The sequence below is a fragment of the Lepidochelys kempii genome, chromosome 5 (assembly GCF_965140285.1).
Source record: "Lepidochelys kempii isolate rLepKem1 chromosome 5, rLepKem1.hap1, whole genome shotgun sequence".
Taxonomy (NCBI): Eukaryota; Metazoa; Chordata; order Testudines; family Cheloniidae; genus Lepidochelys; species Lepidochelys kempii.
This window is the reverse complement of record NC_136384.1, coordinates 36,044,867-36,067,509: the sequence shown is the minus strand read 5'-3', so window position 1 is coordinate 36,067,509 and position 22,643 is coordinate 36,044,867. Positions and strand designations below refer to the sequence as shown.

At 42.5% G+C, this 22,643-nt stretch overlaps 1 long non-coding RNA gene across 1 annotated transcript in view; it reads left to right on the top strand.

The window, feature by feature from the left end:
- The first annotated feature begins 7,532 nt into the window (after positions 1-7,532).
- LOC140911927 (uncharacterized) overlaps positions 7,533-22,643 on the top strand; it is a 53,487-nt gene continuing 38,376 nt past the window's right edge. Inside the window, exons 1-4 of the long non-coding RNA XR_013635879.1 lie at positions 7,533-7,727; positions 10,783-10,878; positions 14,525-14,551; positions 15,838-15,969. This is a non-coding gene — a long non-coding RNA (uncharacterized LOC140911927). The remainder of the gene's footprint in view (positions 7,728-10,782; positions 10,879-14,524; positions 14,552-15,837; positions 15,970-22,643) is intronic.

The window sequence follows — 22,643 nt, the reverse complement described above, 5'->3', positions numbered from 1 at the left end:
GTGCATAAATCTTAGCTTTCTTTTTATCAAATATATATTGTTCTCAAAGTGCTGATTATTTGAATCAACACTGGCTCAGACCTGCCTTTTTTTAAGGAGGTTGATTAAAGTCTGAATCATCAAAAAAAATTGATAGTGCTCCACTGTTGCCATATAAGTGTGATTATCGATATATGAACACTTAAACGGGTGTATCAGAGTGATCTGAATATACTTTTCCATTAAAAAAAACCCTGCTCTTCATATTGTATAACCCCTTGGTCAACTCTCTTACACTAGGAACTGGAGAACTATTCCTTTCTACTAATTTTTGGCTATCACATATATGGCGCCCAAGGGTTTGGGTTCGATGTAAGCTCTTTGGGGCAAGGATTATCCTTTTTTTCTTTGTTTGAGTAGCATATAGCACAGTGGGGTCCTTGTTAGGGGGCTTATTCCTTCACCCACTTACTTCCCTGGTCCTTCTCACATGAACAGAGAGCAACAATACCCGAAGTCCAAAGGTGCAAAAATTCTATGTTTATTGGGGTGAACTTCCAGCAAGCATGATTCCAGTTTCCTTCCTTAGTGTCCCCCTTCCCAGCTCTGACACCACAGAGCCTTACACCTGTGTCCCTGTTCCCATTCCTGCCCTTAGCCAAACATGATTCCAATTTCCCCACTCCCATTCCCTGTTCCCATTTCCCACCCAGCCACCCACCCACTCACTTACTCATTTCCTGATTGACTGCAGACTATATAGTAAAACTTGAGTTCTGCTTAGCTATACCTTAACCAATCATTTTCCTGAAATTTAACTAACCAATCCTAACATATTGTAACATGATTATGTAACCAATTATATCCCACCACCTTAATTAGTTTACACCCAGCAAAAATAATTATACAGCAGACAGGAACAATCACAGAACCAGACAGAGATTATGCAGACAAACAATAGCAAAATGGGAACTATAATGACAAAACAATACAGAAGTGAGGATTTCACATCCCAGCTATTGATAAGTGAGTTCTTGCCAGACAGGATGCTATCAAACTAAGTTTCCTTTTACATCTTCTAGGCACTTCCCTTTCTCTGGAGGTGATAGGCATTATCAGGACAGGAGTGTATTCCTAACAGCCCAATAGCACCTTCTTTCAATGTGACTAGTTTGGAATGTGAGGACGTGACCGGTCGCTTCCTAGCTTATGGCTGCCTCTGCTGCTTAGCCAAAGGCCTTAGCCTAAGAACAGGGCCTCAGACTGTCACAGTAAGAGAAGGACCTTACACCAGCAGACAGTGATTTTGATTCTTTCTTTTATACCTCTATAACTAGCCAAGTGATAAGAATATACCTAAATGCTTAGAGTATAGGCCTTTACAGACAGGCCTGAATATCTATATCCTAACAGTCCTGGTCTGTGACTGCGACTCATAGGCACTATGATAACACAAATAATAAGTCATATAAAGAGGATAGGTTGATTACTTCTAATATTTCTGTATACAAAGCAGTTGTTAGCAAGCCTATGCTGAGCCTACTCTTCTAAGTAAATGTTCTGCAGTTTAATTTTCCTCCAGTTTAGTTGCATGCCACCTTCTTACCAGTTAAGGAATTGCAACTTCTTCCATGTGAATGTAGCCCTTTTAGGGCATGTCTACACTGCAACATAAGCCCAAGGTTAGTGGGACAGGAGTCAGCTGACCTGTATTAGGGAACCCTGGACTTCAGCCTTTACATTGTATTTTAACCCAAGCTTAAACTGTGCTTGAACCGAGGGCTCAAGGTGTCCACTGCAGTGTGCAGACTCAAGTCAAAGTTCAGAGTAACAGCCGTGTTAGTCTGTATTCGCAAAAAGAAAAGGAGTACTTGTGGCACCTTAGAGACTAACCAATTTATTTGAGCATAAGCTTTCGTGAGCTACAGCTCACTTCATCGGATGCATACAGTATGCATCCGATGAAGTGAGCTGTAGCTCACGAAAGCTTATGCTCAAATAAATTGGTTAGTCTCTAAGGTGCCACAAGTACTCAAGTCAAAGTAACCATATCCCAGAGTCTCTGCCGCCCCCTCTCCAGCACCACCCCAAAATGTGGCTGCTCAAGCCCTTGGACTGTGGTGCACTGTGAGAAAACTTTACTACCTGCCCTGCACTTTACCAGGAAGCACCTTGCTTTGCAAAAGACTTGATTGGTTTGCTCTCCAGTGCAAACCCAGGAGGCTCTCTGATAGTGTGCTTGCAGGTCGGTGATGGAAGAGAATGGGTTAACACTGACCTGCGCTGCTACCATTTGCAAAGTAGGGGTGGCTTCAGTTTTCAGTAGAGTCAACTGCAGATTGTTGGCCCATGGAATTGATAGAGAGGACTAAGGAAATTGTCCCATGGAATTGTGGGATACTCCCAGCTGACTCCCGAGACCTGACTCAAGCAGGGCTGCACCTACACTTCAAAGCAATAGGGCTCAGACCCTGGGTCCCAGCTTAAATTGAGTTTGGACCCTCCCGCTCTGCAGGGTCCTGGAGCCCTGGGGCTGAGTCTTGGATTCACGCAATTGCAGTGTAAACGCAACGGGGGGCTGGACTTGAGCCCAGGCTCAAGCATGGGTTTATGTTTTAGTGTAGACATACCCTTAGAAACAAAAATGGACAAAACCTCTGGGCCATGTTAAACCTTGGTTTACCCACAGTGAAACCCCATTCTCTCCAGTTAAATTGTGCAGTGTGTCAGGGAAGAATTTGGTTCCTTTTCCTCTGCCATACTAATGCATGGGGCATGTAAGTAATTATGTTATGAATCCATATGATGATTAGAGGCAGTAGCAATTAAATGAGTATCTATCTTGTATACAACTTTGTACTACTGATGACTAGCCAACTTTAATCACCAACCCTTTAGAAAAAGCTGAAATACTTGTCCTGATTAATGACTTTCCTTTTAAACACAAGAGATTTTATGTTATACAAAACAATAGTAAATGTTGTTTTTTCAATTTTAGGCAAATTAGGCATAACATTTTATCAGGGAGATTTTGCCTTTCTTGGAATATTCCTTTGTGTAGTCGGGCTCAGATTCTGCCCTCAGATACATACACATGTAGAACTCGCAATAAAGTCAATGGGAGTTCCTTGAATGTCTCTAAGCGTAGATTGTAGTCCTGCACATTTGAAACCATTGTCTAACCAGATAGTATTTTAGTATTTTGCTATCCAGAGTTTGTTGTATGCCGGACAGTCTGAGAGTTTATGCCCTAAAGCTGACATATGGTATCTAAATATTGGTTCTAATCTAATACTGAATGTCCTCCAGGTTCCAACATTCTTCCTTTTTTAAAAAAAAATCCATCACTCTGTTGAGAAATTTAAAATACACCACTCATCCATGTATTTGTACCACATCAAAGAGCTGTAATGTGAACTTGATTTGCTTGTCCTTCCCTAAATAGCCTCTTGGATTTTTGCCTGAGATTAAGTGCTTTAGATGATGTTAGACAAACTGCATTGTGTGTTTCTATTATTTTGTTCTGAACAGAAGAAGGAGTAATTGTGATTGCATCCAACCATTAGTGGGCATATATTTAGCCACAAGCTAAAACCATCCATTTTTTAGCATCATTGTATAAGATCCTCATTCTTTCAGGGAAAGGCATATTGTCCATTGAAGGGTCACTGTTTGTTACATAACTCTTCAGCATTTACTTAGAAGCTGGAGATTTGTAAATGAATGCTTAAAACATTTTGACTGCTGAAAATCCTGGATTTCTTCTAGATGGAGTGCAATGTTATTCTATGGCCAAATTCTCTCCTCTTATAAATAGGATGGAGCAACTCTTGCACATTATATATATATGCAGCCTCAAGACACTAAACTAAACCTGGCATTTTGATTACTTCTGCCAGTACAAAATATTTTAATGTTTAATTCCCAATAGTTTAACTTTTTTCTTCCGGCGATTTATTTGCCCACAATAGCAAGCCACAAAGCAATGATCAATTCTTAAAGCGGATTAAAGATTTTGTAATAGTTTAGTAATCTCCAATACATACTTGAGATCTTCTCTCTCTCTGTATTTATACTGCACTCATCACAATTGAATCTGAACACTTTCACCATAGTACCTGAGCATAATTTATGGATGCAGCAAACATTTGCACCTAGATAACCTGGGAAACATTAACTAGAGTGATTTTAAAATATATATTTATTTTCATGCTCCCTTTAAGCAGTATAGTAAACTCTTTGGGGGCAGGAATCGTCTCTTTGTAATGTGTTTGTATAGGGCTTAGCACAATGGAGCCCCGGCCTGTTTCATTCTTTGACAGTGTTACTAGCTAGTGCACGGGGGAGGGGGTGAGGAAAAGCAATAGATGCGATATATCTAGATTTCTAGTAAAGGTTTTGACTTTGTCATATGACATCATAGCAAACTGGATGAAATTACTATAAAGTGGGTACACAGTTTGTTGAAAAAAACATACTCAAAGAGTAGTTATCAATGGTTCGCTGTCAAACTGTGAGAAAATAAATATTGGTGGTCCCACAGGGGTCTGTCACCAGTCAATATTTTCATTAATGACTTGGGGAATGGAGTGAGGAGTACTCCTATAAAATTTGCAGATGACCCCAAGCTGGGAGGAGTGTGAGAGCTCTCAGGTCTCAAACCTGGAACGGGGGATCCCTAGGCAGTGCTTAGATGATGGCCACCACACAGCAGCTCACCTGAATGACTGGAGAAGCGAGCCAGCAAAGCTCTAGCTCACAAAGGGCCCTACCCACAAAGCTCGTGACTGGGGGAGACAGCCAGCTCCACTGATTGGCTTGCTGGGAAGCTCTACTTAAACCAGAAAGAGGCACAGGAAGTTGTCTGAGAAACTAGAGGAATCCTTGGCTGGCTGCTATTATGGACCCTGTTTTCTTGCTCTATCTCCCAGCCTGATCCTGGTTCCTGCCTCCCAGCCTGTTCTTGTCCTTATCCGAGACCCCCATCTGTTCCCGATTACTGCCTTCCTGCCTCACGCCAGGTCCCTGCTCCTGTGCCCTGCCCTGATGCTGACTCCAGCTTGGACCCTTGGTTTGACTCCTGACTTTCTCTCTGGCTCTGACCTTCAGCGTGGAACCTGACTCTGATTCTGGCTCTAGCTCCATTTCCAGGCCCATGACTCTAATCATTAGGCCTGACCATCCACACTCAAGTCCCTACGGCTTATTTGGATGCTATTAACTTCTCTAAGTGGATCCAGCCAAGGATGGAACCGGTGGAGTTCCCTGAAGGGGTAACTGTATTGCATAAGCAGGCAGTCTGCCTCCAGGCAGACCACTAAGCACTGCAGGCACAGAACGCACAGCTGGCCACTGAGAATTAGGCATTGCAGAAGCAAGTTCATTAACTCCACACAGAAAACACTGTGCTCTGGGCCCATCCAGATGTGCAGTCACCTGAGCTGGGACCTGCTATCCCTCTGCTCAAGAGCTTCAATGGGACCTGCCCCAAATTCCAAGGCTTAATCATAGAATATCAGGGTTGGAAGGTACCTCAGGAAGTCATCTAGTCCAACCCCCTGCTTGAAGCAGGATCAATCCCCAATTTTTGCCCCAGATCCCTAAATGGCCCCCTCAAGGATTGAACTCACAACTCTGGGTTTAGCAGGCCAATGCTCAAACCACTGAGCTATCCCTCCCCCCAATGAGTCAGTGCTGCCTCTTGTTCTTACTTTGACTGCAGATGTAGTCAGCCTGCTGACTGGGGAGGCATTGGACTGGGCCTCTCCCTTGCTGGAAGCCAACAGTCCAGTTCTGTCCAATTGGGATGTCTTCCAGAAGGCGATATCAACCATCAGGGCCGTCCTTAGGATTTATGGGGCCCTACGCAGTATTATTCAACTGGTGCCCAACTGACCCCAGTGTGTCGAGGGAGCACAGTCACCACCCCCACCTGTGGACCACCAGAAGCCTCCCCCCCACCACCAATTGCTGATGTCCCTGGAGCCGAGTGGCGATTCTTGCCCCCAGGGGAGGGGAGAGGCCAGCCAGAGAAGTTGGGGGAACTTTGCCTGACTCACCTTCGGAGCTGGCCGTGTCATAGGGGTCCATGGGGTGCCCCGCCCAGCTTGCTGTAGTCTACCTCTGCTTACCCCTTCCAGGCTGTGTCGTAGTCCCCCCGCTGCTTGTCCACCACCGCGGCTGGCACTATGGTGAAGTGCAGCATCTCAGGGGTGGGGGACCCATGGGGCTGTGGCAGCTCCTCCAGCCCCATGCAGCTCCTCCCGGATTGGATGGATTGCTACCAGGCTGCCACCAGGCAGGAAACGCGCTTCCCAGCCCAACCAGCTGTGCGCATTCGAGTCCATGAAGTCACTTGGAGCGGAGGTGCTCGGGCTGGCTGCCGAAGAAGTGACTCACTTCCTCAGCATGCAGCCAGCCAGCCCAAGCACCTGCATCCCACCTAGTCCCATTGGGGGCAGGGATGGCCACTTCACCGGAGGTGGGGGCTTCACTCAGCCCTGGGGGAATGGGACTCCAGGCATTGTTGGGGGCTGGGTTCCACTTTGCGGGGGTGGGGGAGGGGAGAAGAAAAACATGTTATGCCAGCAGCAAAAGGATACCGCTGGAGCCAGCACTACCTGGCCCACCTCACCTCACAGCGGCGGTGAGAGAGTCACACAGGTTAGTTCCCGTATCCCTTCCCAGAGACCCCAGTGGTACCCACCCTCAGAATGCGCCACGCCGGCGCATTCGGCTTTACGACCCAAGCCCGCTCTTACCTGCTTGCTGTCCCATCCCGGCAGTGGTGCCCCAAATTTAGTGGTGCCCTAAGCAGCCGTGTATGCTGCATATGCTGAAGGATGGCCCTGTCAACCATCTTTGACAACCACAATCATTCCCACTCCACTGAGGCCACCCTGCAGAAACTCCAGCAAGGGTTATCAATAACCGCGTCCTAAGTTGCTCACTTCTGCTGTCTCGTACTGGACACGGAATGGAATGAGTCAGCCCAGTTATGTCTGTTTCAGTGGGACTTACGGGACGAGATTAAGGATGAATTGGCCCAAGTTGAGACCCCAGCAGCTCTGGATGTCTTCACAGATCTTGTGTTTGTATTGACAATCATCTATGCAAGCAATGGGAAGAAAGTTCTCCAAGCAGTTTGCCCCCTCACGCCACAAAAACACCAGGTTCCTCCGGTCTCCTGAAGCATAGCAGGCTTTCGAGCAATTAAAACTTATTTACCACCAGTCCCATAGTGGTCCACCCTGACACCTTGTATGCTTTCATCATCAAAGCAGATGCTTCCAACTTGGCAGTTGGAGTGGTGTTATCCCAAAGGCACAATCCTCAACAACTGCTATGATCAGACTCAGCCCATGGAACGCATAAGGTAAGGGACCCCATGATGTCCGAGATGGCGTAACCTCTGTAAAAGGGTATGTGTGTGTGTGTTACGGGCCTTCAAGGATACAGACCTTCAAGTATGTCAGCTGAACTTCAGCTGTAAAGGCACTTTGGGGCCTTTATCCTTACTATCTCCCATCTGCTTAAACTTTGTCAGGGGAAGTTCAAGCCACAAGACTCAGATCTCCAGGTCTACTTTGGATTAGCCCTGCAATTTCTCATGGAGGAATTTGAACAAACTCTGAACATGGACTGCCTATTGGACTATAAACTATTGAACTGATTCTGGAAGGACTTTTACAAATCAGCAGCCACACTATCTCTGCTATGAAACTGACCTAAGAACTTTATTCATATCAGTATGTATAATCTTTCAACCACTAACTTTCTTTTCCTTTTAAAAAAATCTTAGATTTAGTTAATAAGAATTGGCTGTAAGCATGTATTTGGGTAAGATCTGAAATATTCATTGACCTGGTGGATAATGTGTCCCATCTTGTGAGATTGGTAGAACTTTATATATGGTGAATAAGGTTTTAAATAACCCTCACTATATAGACTTGGCTGTCTGGGTGGGAGTCAAAGGCTGGATTGCTTAAAGGAAACTATATTTTAGCTTCTTGGTAACCAGTAAGGAGCTGTTTAGTTACTGGCTTGGTAAATCTATTTATAAAATAAACCACCAGTTTTGGGGATCATCTGCCCTATTCTTTGCAGTTTGCCCTGATTGACCAGTCTTAGTATAGCCCCTCCAGTGACTATGGTCATATACACCAGCTTATTATCGTAAATAGAGTTACCCAGAAACTTTAATTTAAACACACTGAATTAGGTAAAACATGTTTGTTTACAAAGAGAGAGATTTTAATTGAGTATAAGTAATGAGGCATAAAAGTCAGAAATGGCTAAAAAAATAAAGATAAAACTCTTACTGGTATCTATGTAAGAAACTATCTTAGTTGCAAAGCAAACTTTCTCACCATATGCTTCTGCAGATTACTGACCAAACTTTCAGGTTAGGAGCCCTCCCCCAGAGTCCAATGGCTGTTTCCTTTTGTCTTCTCAGGTGTGAAGAATTAAGTGGGAAGGGGGGGTAGTGGGGTGCCTTGCAGTGTTGGTCCCTTCCTTTTATAGTTTCAGTCTCCCTCTTAAAAAACATTTCCAGCTGAGACCAGGAGACACACAAACCTGCTGGGGTTTTTTTTTACCTGTTTGAATTTCTTTTGTTTTCCCTTCCTGCATGACAACTCTGTTTACTGCTTAAATGCAAATTAGGGCAAGCACACATTCCTCTGTTTAGGACAGACCCGTTTGTCAACTTCTGCTTGGGCAGGGCTGTGGGGTTTGGAACATGTGTTAATAACATCTGTGATAAAGTTCCTCCTCTGCCTTGGTGGGTTCTGCGCTTATTGACAAATTTGCTTGCCTCAGAGATTCATGGCCGCCCACAGTTTGGCCACTTTTGGTAGTGGCTCAAACCTGCTGTTCACTCAGCTAACCTCATCACTGGCCAGCATGGGGAAAGGGAGGAGAACAATCCCCACAGTCTCTGCTGACCCACCTTGTGGGTCGGAGGATAGGCCAGGGACCTTCCCTTCTGGTGGGACCCACAGTCCAGGTCACCTCCTCTTGTCTCAAATAGGGAGTTGAGGGGGGATGGGGGGAACCCAGGCCCGCCCTCTGCTCCGGGTTCCAGCCCAGGGCCCAGTAGATTACAACTGTCTACAGTTTCTCTTGTAACAGCTGCATGACAGCTACAACTCCCTGGGCTACTTCCCCCTGGCCTCCTCCCAACACCTTCTTTACCCTCACCACAGGATCTTCCTCCTGATCACACTTGTACTCCTCAGTCCTCCAACAGCACACCTTCTCACTCCTTGCACACGCACCCCTAATTAATGGGAGGTCCTTTTTAAGCCAGGTGTCCTGATTAGTCTGCCTGCCATAATTAATTCTAGTATGTGCTTAATTGGCTCCAGTGTCTTAATTAGCTTGCCTGTCTTAATTGGTTTTGGCAGATTCTTGATTGCTCTAGTGCAGCCCCTCCTCTGGTCACTCAGGGAACAGAAAACTGTTCATCCAGGGGCCAGTATATTTGCCTTCGACCAGACTCCTGTACCCCACTGATCTGGGTCTGTCACACATCATACAGGGGAATCATATAACTTCACATAGAATGTTCCTATATGTATTTTATCAGGACTATACTGACCAGCCAATTGAGTTTTCAAATAATACCTTACAAGGCGTACAAAGATTAATACAGTAGTGTGTAGGGTGTGAATACGGGGTGTATTCTGTCACAACGTTATCACCATCTTCATCACCTTAATAAATACTTTCTTTCACTACATTATTTAACATTTTTATCAATGACCTGGAAGAAAATATAAAATCACTGATAAAATTTGCAGATGTCTCAAAGATTGGGGGAGTGGCAAATACTGAAGAGGACAGGTCACTGAAACAGAGTGATCTGGATTCCCTGTTAAACTGGGCACAAGCAAACAGTATGTGTTTTAATACAGCCAAATGCAAAGTTATGCACTTAGGAATAAAGAAAGTAGGCCTTACTTACAGCATAGGTGACTCTATTCTGGAAGCAGAGACTCTGAAAAAAGATTTGGGGGTCATGGTGGATAATCAGCTGTACATGAGCTCCCAGAACAATCATATGGTCAAAAGAGCTGCAATCTTTAGATGCTTAAACAGGAGAATATTGAGAAAGAGAGGTTATGTTACCTCTGTATTTGACACTGGTGTGACCACTGCTGGAAACTGTGTCCAGTTTGGGTGTCTGCACTTCAAGAAGGATGTTGATAAATTGGAGCGGCTTCAGAGAAGAGTCACAAGAATGATTAAAGGACTGGAAAGCATTCCTTTCTAGTGATAAACTCAAGGAGCTCCATCTCTTTTGTTTAACAAAGAGAAGGTTAAGAGGTGACTTGATTACAATATACAGAAATTTGATAATGGGCTAGGAGACAAAGATATTACAAGATCCCATGTCTGGAAGTTGAAGCTAGACAAATTCAGAGTAGAAATAAGGTACAATTTTTTTAACAGTGAAGTTATTAACTACTGGAACAAATTCCCAAGGGCTGTGGTGGATTCTCCAATGTGGCAATTTTTAAAATCGAAATTGAATGCTTTTTCCAAAAGATATGCGCTAGTTCAAACAGGGAAGTCCTATGGCCTGTGCTATGCAGGAGGTCAGACTAAGTGATCACAGTGAACACTTCTGGCATTGTTATCTATGAGTGTATGAACTTTCTTAAGAATGGAATCATTATTGTATAGATATGATAGGTTCCTAAATTTGAGGAACATCAAAACAAAACATCCAAACAAATTCCAAGTTATTCCTCCTCTGGGCTTCCTACTTATCCTGTCCTTTCTGTGTCTCTCTTTTAGAGAAGGAAAGTGGTCACAGCCTTCCAAAAGTGGGCATGGTCAGCCTCAGAGCTTTCATACTCCTTGCTGCCCTCTAGACTAGCAACGTAAAAAGAGGTGAGTAAGGGGTTCACAATGTAAAGCTGGCCAAGGGGGCAATACAGTGTTCATTTTTCGCCTGTGTAAATCAGCACTAAGCTGTTAGTGTTTCCCTATGGGATCAGTTTTCTGTGAGGATCATTTTACATTTGCAGAGTTGGCCAGTGTCAGTTGCACTGACAATTGCATTTATTTTGAGGTTTGCTTGCTTTTGGATATGTGCTGGGTGGGATTTGGGGTTGAGTTAGTGAACACTGGCATATTGTGCCCGTGACTAATCCTTCCCATAACAGGAAACACCATGCGCCTGCTGCAAATATAGTTTCTGTTCCTCAGCTTTTGCTTGTGACAACTGATAGCAAACAACCACTTGCGGGCTGCACAATACAAGTGCAAGTCTATCTGTTACATTTCAGACTCAAGTCAAGATGCCCCGATCTCCTGACTTGTTCTGCCCTTGAGACACTGTAATATGTCACATGAGAAAAAAGAGCAACATCAGGGACTCGTACTATATTCAGAAGTGACATGAGTTCACCAGGTGGTAGTGGGAGCTGATTTGTATTGGCAATGCCTTCTAACACACAATGAGTACAGTAATATTCTGTAGGTGTGCCCAGTACTGATCACAGTACAGACATAATACTTTACTTTCCCTAATTTTCCCTCTACACCTGTTCTCACTTTATGCTTCTCGTATCTGCTGCCTTGTGCTATTGCTGTATGTACAGCATAAGAGCAATCGCTTGCACCAGAGCTGACTGCTGTGCTCGTGTGTAATCTGCTGCCTGTTTGGTCTCCAGGAGCTATAAAGGTAGATGCTCTTACTGCATTTAGGCAAACATTGCCTTTCTCATATTTTGACTTTCAATACACACTAAAACCACACCCATTAAGTGAAGGGCATGTGTTTAAGTCACCTACAGGTGATGACATGCTTGGGTGATTTTACATTGTGCTGCTATAGCACAGATTTTGTTACATCTTTGCATCTGAGGCACTTTATTTATACTAGCGGGGATTATCGCTTCTTTTTTTAAAAGAAAAGTTCTTCTAAAAAGAAAAGAACTTCTCACTGCAAATCAATTTCTAGGGAGCTGCACTGCTGTTAGTGAGAGGAGAGCTTGTTTGCATACACTAATGGCAGTCATCCCTTAGATGCTAACATGCTAACTAGTTTTTCAATGCACATAAAGCACATCTCTTTCACGAACTGTATTGATAAATAACTCATTGGGTCCGGTGTTTTCTTCTGTTTTCTCTAACATTTTCTTCACCATGTTTTTCAAAGCTCATTTGGCTCAGCCTGTGAAATTCCTGTTTTACACCATCTCTCTTAGTGAGCTCTTTCCTGTTTGTTTTCTCTTGTTTCTTATTTTTGACCTTCTTTACATAATTTTCCATTGCTTTTATTTTTGTGTTCCTCTTAGGACTTTCTGTACCTCTTTCTCCACACAGATACCTTATGTCCCTTTTCCCCACATGTGCTCCCTCAGCCTCCCTTTTCATAGACAGGGACTCCACCCCCACCTTCCAGACAGGCCCCACCATGGCTTCTGCCACCTTGTTCTCTCTCCGCCCCTCCCCTTCGCAGCTGCTTACACGGTGATGTGCTTGTGGAGATAGACACTAGCTCTGCAGAGAGAAGTACTGTGTAAAACAAGCCAGGGAAAGAGCACGAAAACTTAACTGATGCAACTGGGGCTTAGCTGTCTCTTTAAGCTTCAGGCAGGTAGATAAACACCAATTGCTAGATTGTCCTGCAGCAGCTAAGAAGAGACTCCAAAGCTAGAAATCTAGGAAATCCAGGCCAACAATATTAAATAAAAGTTTTCTGAGAGGAACAGGAGTCCAACTGCATGAAACCTGCAGCCACACTGAGGGCAACAGCAACAGGATGGTAAAAAGACAAGGGAATGTGTCCCTCTCATTCTCCTTGTGGTGGTGCCAATGGAGAATTTCAGGATTGTTGAGCAGTCTGCGATGCAAATCTCTAGTTTTACACAATTTGGGGTTGTGTAAATGTTTTCTAGCCAGATGTAATTAGCTCTAATTTAGAGATGGGTCCAATCCAGCCATCAGTTTTCATGTAGGATTCCTCATTGGAATCAATAGGAAGTTGTGCAGAAATCATGATGCAGAAGATGGCCCATAGTTTTCTGGAGCTGAGTGAGGTCGGAGTACAAAATGCTTCCATTGGCAAAATCTTACGGAAAGTATTTTATTTGTGTGATATTTTACATAGCAACACTACAGATTTTTAAACCCGGTCTGATGTAATTAGCTCTAATTTAGAGATGGGTCCAATCCAAAACAAGGATCTGGAAACCTCTGAACTGAGGGAAGTTTGGATCCTGATGTGAACTTTGTGGTTTGGGGCCCTGTCTAACTAAGACCAAGAAGGAGGCTGTCTAGCTTGGCTTCTAGCTGCTATGCAATCTCCTTTGATTTGAAGAGAACACTGCTTTCCTTTCCCTTGCTATAGCATTATAAAGCAAAACACAAGAACCTTATTCCCCACTGACTGCTCGCCTTTTGCTTCAGTGAAATCTGAAAAATTCCTCATATTTCTTTACATGTGTTGATGCTGCAAAGTTCACAAAATCCAAACTCTAGTAATTTATGTTAAATTTTCATGAAGTTAATTAAATGATGTGAAAATTCTTGTTCTGGCTAAAATTTACAAAATTCACAAAAGACCTGCTGGGTCCATATTTGTTAGACAGCAAAACCCCAGAGGCTTCATTCAAGTTGTCTTACTCATACAACTTTCCAGATGGTTTTAGGATTTCAAAATAGCAGCTATATACTGTAAATGAAGAAGGGGAAAATTACAGTTGAATCTATGTGCAATATTTTCAGAGAAATGCATACACAAGGTCGGTCACTCTGTCCTGGTGAGGGAGAAATATCGGAAGCCTGTACAGGAAATGTTTGTGTGAAATATTATTCAACTTCTTCTTTGCTTCAACTCTTGTATATTTCTGCACATCATGGGCTCAGTCATGCAATGTGCCGAACGCCTTCAGATCCTGCTGACTGAGTTGAGCCCCCTTCAATGGGAGTTGAGAGTATAGCTGAGGTGTGCACGCATATTATGGGGTAACCAAGGCTCTATCAAGGAAAGTCAAGGGCATACTCCCATATAATCCTCAGAGGAAAAAAAAAAAAAAGACTAGCCACATAGCCAGTGTTCTGTGGCCACATCCAATAGTTCAACAAGTTTCCCTCAGCAAAAGCAGAATAGTGGCATAAAAGTGAACTGCCTCATTACTACTGGTGAACTTTAAAAGGTTTGGAATCTCATTTCTATGCTTTTTAAGCCCAAGGAGTTTCACATAAGCTCTGGAAGTCTGGTGAGAGCAGCTTTCTTATGAGATTTCTAGTCCTTTGTGATTTGAGCTGTGTGAGCTACCAGCACCTTTGCACAGATGGTGTGGGAAGTCTGCTTGCTGTTCCCACAGAAAGGGCAGTAATTGTTGCACGCAGAGGCCATCCTTACACTTCAGGAGGCCTCGAAAATGCTGAATCTAGGAGGTTCCTCATGCAGGTCATTCAGCTTTTTTACAGCTGGTCTTGTAATAATAAATTGGTCCTGGCCAAGTTCACCTCTGCATGGCCAGGGATGGATTAGTTTCAACAATACATGACATTTGTGTTGCAGTTTTCATCCAAAGTTCTCAAAAGAAAGGTAAGGATCATCATCCACATTTTACAGATGGGAAGATGGATGTACAGGCAGGTGAGGTGCTCTAGCCACGGCCACACACGGTAGGTCAGTAGTACAGCCAGGACCAAAATCCCATTTCTCCAGACTTCCAGTCCAGTGCCCAGTATGCTGGACCACAGTGGCCTCTTAATAGTAAATTGGGCCTGGAGCCATCACAAGTTCAGTGTCTCCCCCACTCCCCTCCCAAAATCGTGTTGAAATTTCCCATTATACTGATATGGGAGGATGAATTTGCAGTACAATGTATATCTGGTGTTACATACAAAAAAACTACATTAAAAGAATGTTAAAGTTGCAAAGTCAATCCCTCAAAAGTTAGGAAATGTCAGAATTAATTGTGCAACCTTAATTTGGCCCCTCGTGTGTATGCCTTATGATACAGTCTTTAAATACACGCTCACGCTCTATTTTTTCCATAGTGCCTCATTCAGTGCACAGGATGGATGCTGCTCACTAAATGAGCAACTATTCAATATTGTATTTTCTCTTCATTGTTCAGCATGTGGCTGTGACCCAAGAAGCCCCTAATGCCAACTGATTCTGGTGTGTGTAATATATATTCTGGTTCTCCAAAGAATGTCATGTGAGGTCTTAAATGAAAGCCAGGCTCACACTGGTCATTAATATCACTGAGAAATATATGTACAGATACTATATAAAGAGTTGTGTGTGTGTATGTATATGTATATATATATACACACACACACACACACACACACATAAATAATGTTTTAAAGTCTGTATCAAGACAGAGTTGGCAACTGTTTTTTTGTCAGACAAAAGATGTTTCTTCATCTGTCTCTCTGAGGTGTAAATTAAGCTTTGTACATTAACACAGAGTATTCCCATTTATATTTGAAGTCAACACAGAGATGTGAAATCAACAGAGAAGTAGCAAACAGGAAAAATAAGCCCTGAATGGTTATCCTAACTCTGATGTTACCCCAAAATCTCTATTATAGAATAATAAGGTGACATAAATAACAGGTTCAACTCCTACCAGCATCTATCAACTGGGAGAGTTAGAAATCTGTGTGCCTCCTACCTGTGTTGCATTGAAATAAAGGATAGAGAGAATATAACCTTAAACAGAAAGATTTATTAAGGGAATGTTACAACTGGGGGAAGATTCACTAAAGGGATCCCTTACATATACCCAAGAATAGATTCCAGTAAGGGGCATAAACTGTCCCTGGGTTAAATTATGAAGTGCTTGAAAAACAATTACTGTCTCTCTTCTACTGCAGATGGAGGTCACCGGCAACTGATAATCCATCTCAGAATCTCAGGAACATCGGAGGATCTGGCTCTCTACCGCCGAAGCAGGAGATCAACAGATCTGGACTTCACTGGATCCTTTGGTGGAACACAGGAATCAGGTAAGTATCAAAGTCCTTGGCAGGTGTTAGTAGCCAAAGTCTTGATCCAATGTTAGTAGCTGAAGTCTTGATCCAATGACCGCGCAAAGAAGCTGAACGTGGCTGCCTTATATGCTCTCTATGGTGCGAATTTCTGAGGCACACTCTGGCAGACACTTCCCCCAACCGGTTCCAACCAGCTCTCAGTCGCTCAAGTTCTGGCGGGAAACAGAGTTTTGGCAGGAAAATGTCATGAAAGGGTACCAAGATGGAGTTCAAACCCTTGCTACCACATGCGCCATTTTGAATTGCAGCAACATTAATTATAATACATAACAAAGATATAACCATACACGAATAACAGCTTACACTGACTACAGACAATGAACTTTGGGGATATGAGTAGTCAGCAAAGAACACGCCCTTTTATCCTACATCTAGAAAGTAAACAGACAGTACGTTTACTTTCATGAAAACGGGATTACAACCAGCCTTGGTTGAAACACTGCAGAGGGCACTGATGGATGAGAGAAACTTCTTTAGACAGGAGGTTAGCCTGTTAAGTTTAGTCTCCAAAAACCATGTGATGATTTTGTTTTATATGGAACCTTTTGTTTCCATTATCCTTATCATTTGAATCTTGAATCTTTGGTAATAAATGTATGCTTCTCTTCTCTATAAATATATCTAAGTGCTATGATCTGGTGCTGATCCTGAGTTGAACTATACGTGGATAATGGGCTGCAATCCATTGCCACGTTCACTACACACCTTCTCAACTTCTTCAACAAATGAGTCATGGCTCCTATAAGTCTCTTTTACTACCCAGCTCTGACTCAGTCCCTGAGCACTGTACTTCCTGGGCACAGAATAAGGGAGGGGTGCTATGGAAGAATAGGATGTGATCATGTAATTAAATACTGTATCTTAATACATATACACAAGGTGGCTGAATTAAGGATGCACAGGCAATCTTAATTCTGGCATTTCCTAACTTTTGAGAGCCAGACTTTGCAACCTGAATAATTTTAATGTAGTTTTTTGGGGTGTAAAATATATGTGTAGGTTGAAATTTTCCAAACAATCTAACGGATTTAGATACATATCTTCAATTGAAACTAATGAGTGAAATCCTGGCCCCACTGAAGTCAATAACTAAACTCCTACTGATTTTGTGAGTGCCAGGATTTACGCAATGTCCCTGAACTGCTTTGAAAAACTCAGTCAGATTACATGGCTTTTTCCCTAGAGATCACTAGTAAGCCAGGATGAAAGTTGGGATCACTTAAAATCATGGAATCATAGAATCATAGAATATCAAGGTTGGAAGGGACCTCAGGAGGTCATCTAGTCCAACCCCCTGCTCAAAGCAGGTTCAATCCCCAACTAAATCATCCCAGCCAGCGCTTTGTCAAGCCTGACCTTAAAAACCTCTAAGGAAGGAGATTCCACCACCTCCCTAGGTAACGCATTCCAGTGCTTCACCTCCCTCCTAGTGAAAAGGTTTTTCCTAATATCCAACCTAAACCTCCCCCACTGCAACTTTAGACCATTATTCCTTGTTCTGTCATCTGGTACCACTGAGAACAGTCTAGATCCATCCTCTTTGGAACCCCCTTTCAGGTAGTTGAAAGCAGCTATCAAATCCCCCCTCATTCTTCTCTTCTGCAGACTAAATAATCCCAGTTCCCTCAGCCTCTCCTCATAAATTGTGTGCTCCAGCCCCGAAATCATTTTTGTTGCCCTCTGCTGGACTCTTTCCAATTTTTCCACATCCTTCTTGTAGTGTGGGGCCCAAAACTGGACACAGTACTCCAGATGTGGCCTCACCAATGCTGAATAGAGGAGAATGATCATGTCCCTCGATCTGCTGGCAATGCTCCTACTTATACAGCCCAAAATATCGTTAGCCTTCTTGGCAACAAGGGCACACTGTTGACTCATATCCAGCTTCTCATCCACTGTAACCCCTAGGTCCTTTTCTGCAGAACTGCTGCCTAGCCACTCAGTCCCTAGTCTGTAGCACTGCATGGGATTCATCCATCCTAAGTGCAGGACTCTGCACTTGTCCTTGTTGAACCTCATCAGATTTCTTTTGGCCCAATCCTCCAATTTGTCTAGGTCCCTCTGTATCCTATCCCTACCCTCCAGTGTATCTACCACTCCTCCCAGTTTAGCGTCATCTGCAAACTTGCTGAGGGTGCAATCCACGCCATCCTCCAGATCATTAATGAAGATATTAAACAAAACTGGCCCCAGGACCGACCCTTGGGGCACTCCGCTTGATACTAGCTACCAACTAGACATGGAGCCATTGATCACTTTGCTGGGTGTTGACTAAAGTGGTCTTGCCTGTCCATATTTATTTTTGGTTTTGTTTTAAATATTTTATGTTTTTCTTATCATTGTGATTATTTTATTTCAATAGCACATATACGCTTCAACTGAGATCAGGGCCCCATTATGCCAGACACTGAACAAACACTTACAGGGAGATGGTCTCTGTCTAGAATTTTTACAATCTAAATAGACACGATAGACAAAGGGTGAAAGAAAGGAAATATTATTACCCCTCTTGACAGGTGAGGAAACTGAGGCATGGAGAGATTAAGTGACTTGCCTACAGTCAGACAGGAAGTTTGTCATACAACCAAGAATTGCACGCAGTTCTCATCCATACCCATCTAGTCCTTTAACTGCAAGATTATCCTTTTATTGCTTTCGTTCTCTTCAGACATGGTACATTTTGGGATGGGTTGTTTTTTGTTTTTTTTTTGTTTCCAGAAATACAATTAGAAGCTCAGACTGATTTAATATTGACTTATAAAATCACATTGGAAATATGGTCCTATAAAAAAAATTCTCATGCACTATGTGTTTTACCTTTTTACATCAAATGTGCAGCGCCATTACACATGATGTGAAATGCTCAGCTGTAACCCTGATGCTCTGTAGAAAGCCAGCCAACCCTGAGACAGTGTTCTTATTAGCTTGATTGCTTAGAAGCTTAGGTAGAGATGACTCAACGTTTTCCCACCACCACCAACTAGTTGAACTTGACAGCACTAAAACAATTATGTTAGAAATAGCCATTAGCAAAGAAGTACCAGTTTAGTTTGAAAAAGTCAATTGTAAGAAGTCAAGCTTATAAAATAGCTTTTACCCCATATACCAGAAAAAATGCCAGCTAATATTTTCCCTTTATTATAAAAAAAAAAAAAAAGGTCAACATTAACAGCTGTAATATACACTCCTAGGCCAGGATGTACATATTCTGATTTGTGTTTCTTACACGATGGCTGTAGCATAGGAGCCGTGGATTCTACTGACATTAAGGCACTAAGACCAGAGACCAGCCAATCGTATCTCAAATATAGTACAGCTTTATTTATAAAGGGGATTGAACTATCTTCAATAGGTTCAGGTTTTAATAAACTGCCTCCTTAGTTTCCTTTGCTCCCTGCGGGCCAAACCCCTGATTATTTATTTATTTATTTGTTTTAAAATCTCATGATTTTTAAGATACTCTAATGGCATATTTTGGAAACTGACTCATGATTTTTGAATGCTTAATAATGCTGCCATTTGACGCATATAAGTGAGAAACAAAAAATAGAAAACTAATTTTGCTTCTTCCCCCAATCAACACCTTGAGAAGCGACAATACTGAATTTGTGCCACCATGAGGTGATTCAAAAGGCTATAAATTAGCAGCATGCTTGAGCCCACTTTCTTGATTCCAAGATGGCATTTGCTAACAGATACTCTGACCCATATCCTGTGAGTGGGACCTTGACATAAAGATTAACCTCTTACCAACAGTCCTATGAATCACACCCTTATTATAGGAGCAAACCAATTCTGTGATGTGCACCTTGCACTGGGTTTCTCCTCTCTTTCCCATGCAGTTTCATACTACAGCTTTCAGGAAATGATTAGGGTACTCTTCTAAGTTAACCCTTTAGTGAGGCTTACCTTTAGCTCTTTCACTGTTAGTGGCAGATTGCTATGTCACCATGTTTAGAACTGTCTTTGTTTCTCTACAAGGGCTAGATCCTCAGCTGGTATAAATTGTCATAGCTCTGTTGACTTCATTGGAGCTATAACATTAACAGCAGCTGAGGATCTGCCCTTAAGGACGTAGATTTAAATGAATATCGACATATGAATATCCTACAAAACATTCATACTTTTAATAGAACACTCATGTGTGTATATATAATGTGTAGGTATCTATATGTGTATAATGCATTGTTTAAAAGTGCAATGTATGATGTGTAAATATGGGAATTAGGATTCGGATTTTGTGTGTGCTGTTTGTATATTGCTGTGCTTCTGAGATTTATAGCACAAAAGTTTAGGCAACCAAGAGTCTGTAATTTACAGATATAAACTAAATATTTCATAAGATTGGTGCATTAGCTAATTTTTATGACATGTCATTTCAGTAAGGACATTGCTTTATTTCATGGAAGGTTTTCCCATAGATAATAGTTGTTAGCTGGCTGAGTTGGAATCTGACAGGATTAAGGAAATCTAAACTGAAAGCTGGTTTTGTGCAAGGAAGCATAATGTGACTGTTGTTACAAGAGGCAATGTGGGATGTTTGTGCATAAATGCATGACAGGAGGGTTTGCTTGTAGCTGTATCCATAAGTGCAGCTTAGCAGAGCTCAGAGCTCATGTCTCACAGGGCAAGCATCATGTGATTTCTTTGTAATGTCCTGTTTGGCTAAATATGGTTATGCTTTTACTTTCCATAGTTTTCAGGTACTGATTGTTTTTAAGTCTGGATAGAATGAGAAGGGCCAATACTGCAGATCAACTCCTCAAAAAGAAATCAATGTAGATCATTATATATGAGTGAGTGACATCTAAAGAAATACAAATGCACGGTGCCCTACAGTTAGCAGTGGCTGACCTAGATAGAGCGATGTGTCCTATCAAAACCACAGCGGCTCTGATATTCAAAATTTGACTCTAAAACCTGTTGGTTTTACTTTGTCTGAGTAAGCTGAGCTCTGCAATTTTTTCTAACTGAACAGGTGCATTAAAAAACAACAGTTTCAACTGAAATACTGTGAGGCCAGCTCTTCATTCTGAGACACTAGTGCAGCTCCTGCTGAAGTCAACAGATGCACTGTGTGACTCCTGGAGGGTAGAATGTATCCATTAATAACCATAACGTGTGCTCTTAGAGGTTTTGCAATAAGGGGAAATTCATCATAGAAACCAAATTTAAATTAGTTTCATGTTAGAAAAGGCTTCACCATCTGTACTAGTGTAAAAATATGGGCTGATTCTCCACTCACCCTGGTTTTACACTAACAACTCCACTGATATCAATTATTTCATATATGCCAGCATATGTTAGCACAGAGTCGGGCTCAGTATTTCACAGAATCATAGAACTGGAAGGGACCTCGAGAGGTCATCTAATGCAGTCCCCTGCACTCAAGGCAGGACTAAGTATTATCTAGACCATCCCTGACAGGTGTTTGTCCAACCTGCTCTTAAAAATCTCCAATGGTGGAGATTCCACCACCTCCCTTGGCAATATATTCCAGTGCTTAACCACTCTGACAGTTAGGAAGTTTTTCCTAATGTCCAACCTAAACCGCCCTTGCTGCAATTTAAGCCCATTGCTTCTTGTCCTATCCTCAGAGGTTAAGAAGAACAATTTTTCTCCCTCCTCCTTGTAACAACCTTTTATGTACTTGAAAACTGTTATCATGTCCCCTCTCAGTCTTCTCTTCTCCAGACTAAACAAACCCAATTTTTTTCAATCTTCCCTCATAGGTCATGTTTTCTAGACCTTTAGTCATTTTTGTTGCTCTTCTCTGGACTTTCTTCAATTTGTCCACATCTTTCTTGAAATGTGGCGCCCAGAACTGGACACAATATTCCAGCTGAGGCCTAATCAGTGCAGAGTAGAGCGGAAGAATTACTTCTCGTATCTTGCTTACAATACTCCTGCTAATACATCCCAGAATGATGTTTGCCTTTTTTGCAATAGCCTTACACTGTTGATTCATATTTAGCTTGTGATCCACTATGATCCCCAGATCCCTTTCTGCAGTACTCCTTCCTAGGCAGTCATTTTCCATTTTGTATGTGTGCAACTGATTGTTCCTTCCTAAGTAGAATACTTTGCATTTGTCCTTATTGAATTCCATCCTGTTTACTTCAGACCATTTCTCCAGGTTGTCCAGATCATTTTGAATATTAATCCTATCTTTCAAAGCACTTGCAACCCCTCCCAGCTTGGTATCGTCTGCAAATGTTATAAATGTACTCTCTATGCCATTATCTAAATCATTGATGAAGATAATGAACAGAACCGGACCCAGAACTGATCCCTGCGGGACCCCACTCGTTATGCCCTTCCAGCATGACTGTGAACCACTGATAACTACTCTCTGGGAACAATTTTCCAACCAGTTATGCACCCACCTTATAGTAGCTCCATCTAGGTTGTATTTCCCTAGTTTGTTTATGAGAAGGTTATGCAAGACCGTATCAAAAGCCTTACTAAAGTCAAGGTATACCACATCTACCACTTCTCCCTTATCCACAAGTCTTGTTACCCTGTCAAAGAAATCTATCAGGTTGGTCTGACACAGTTTTTCTTGACAAATCCATGCTGACGATTATTTATCACCTTATTATCTTCTAGGTGTTTGCAAATTGATTGCT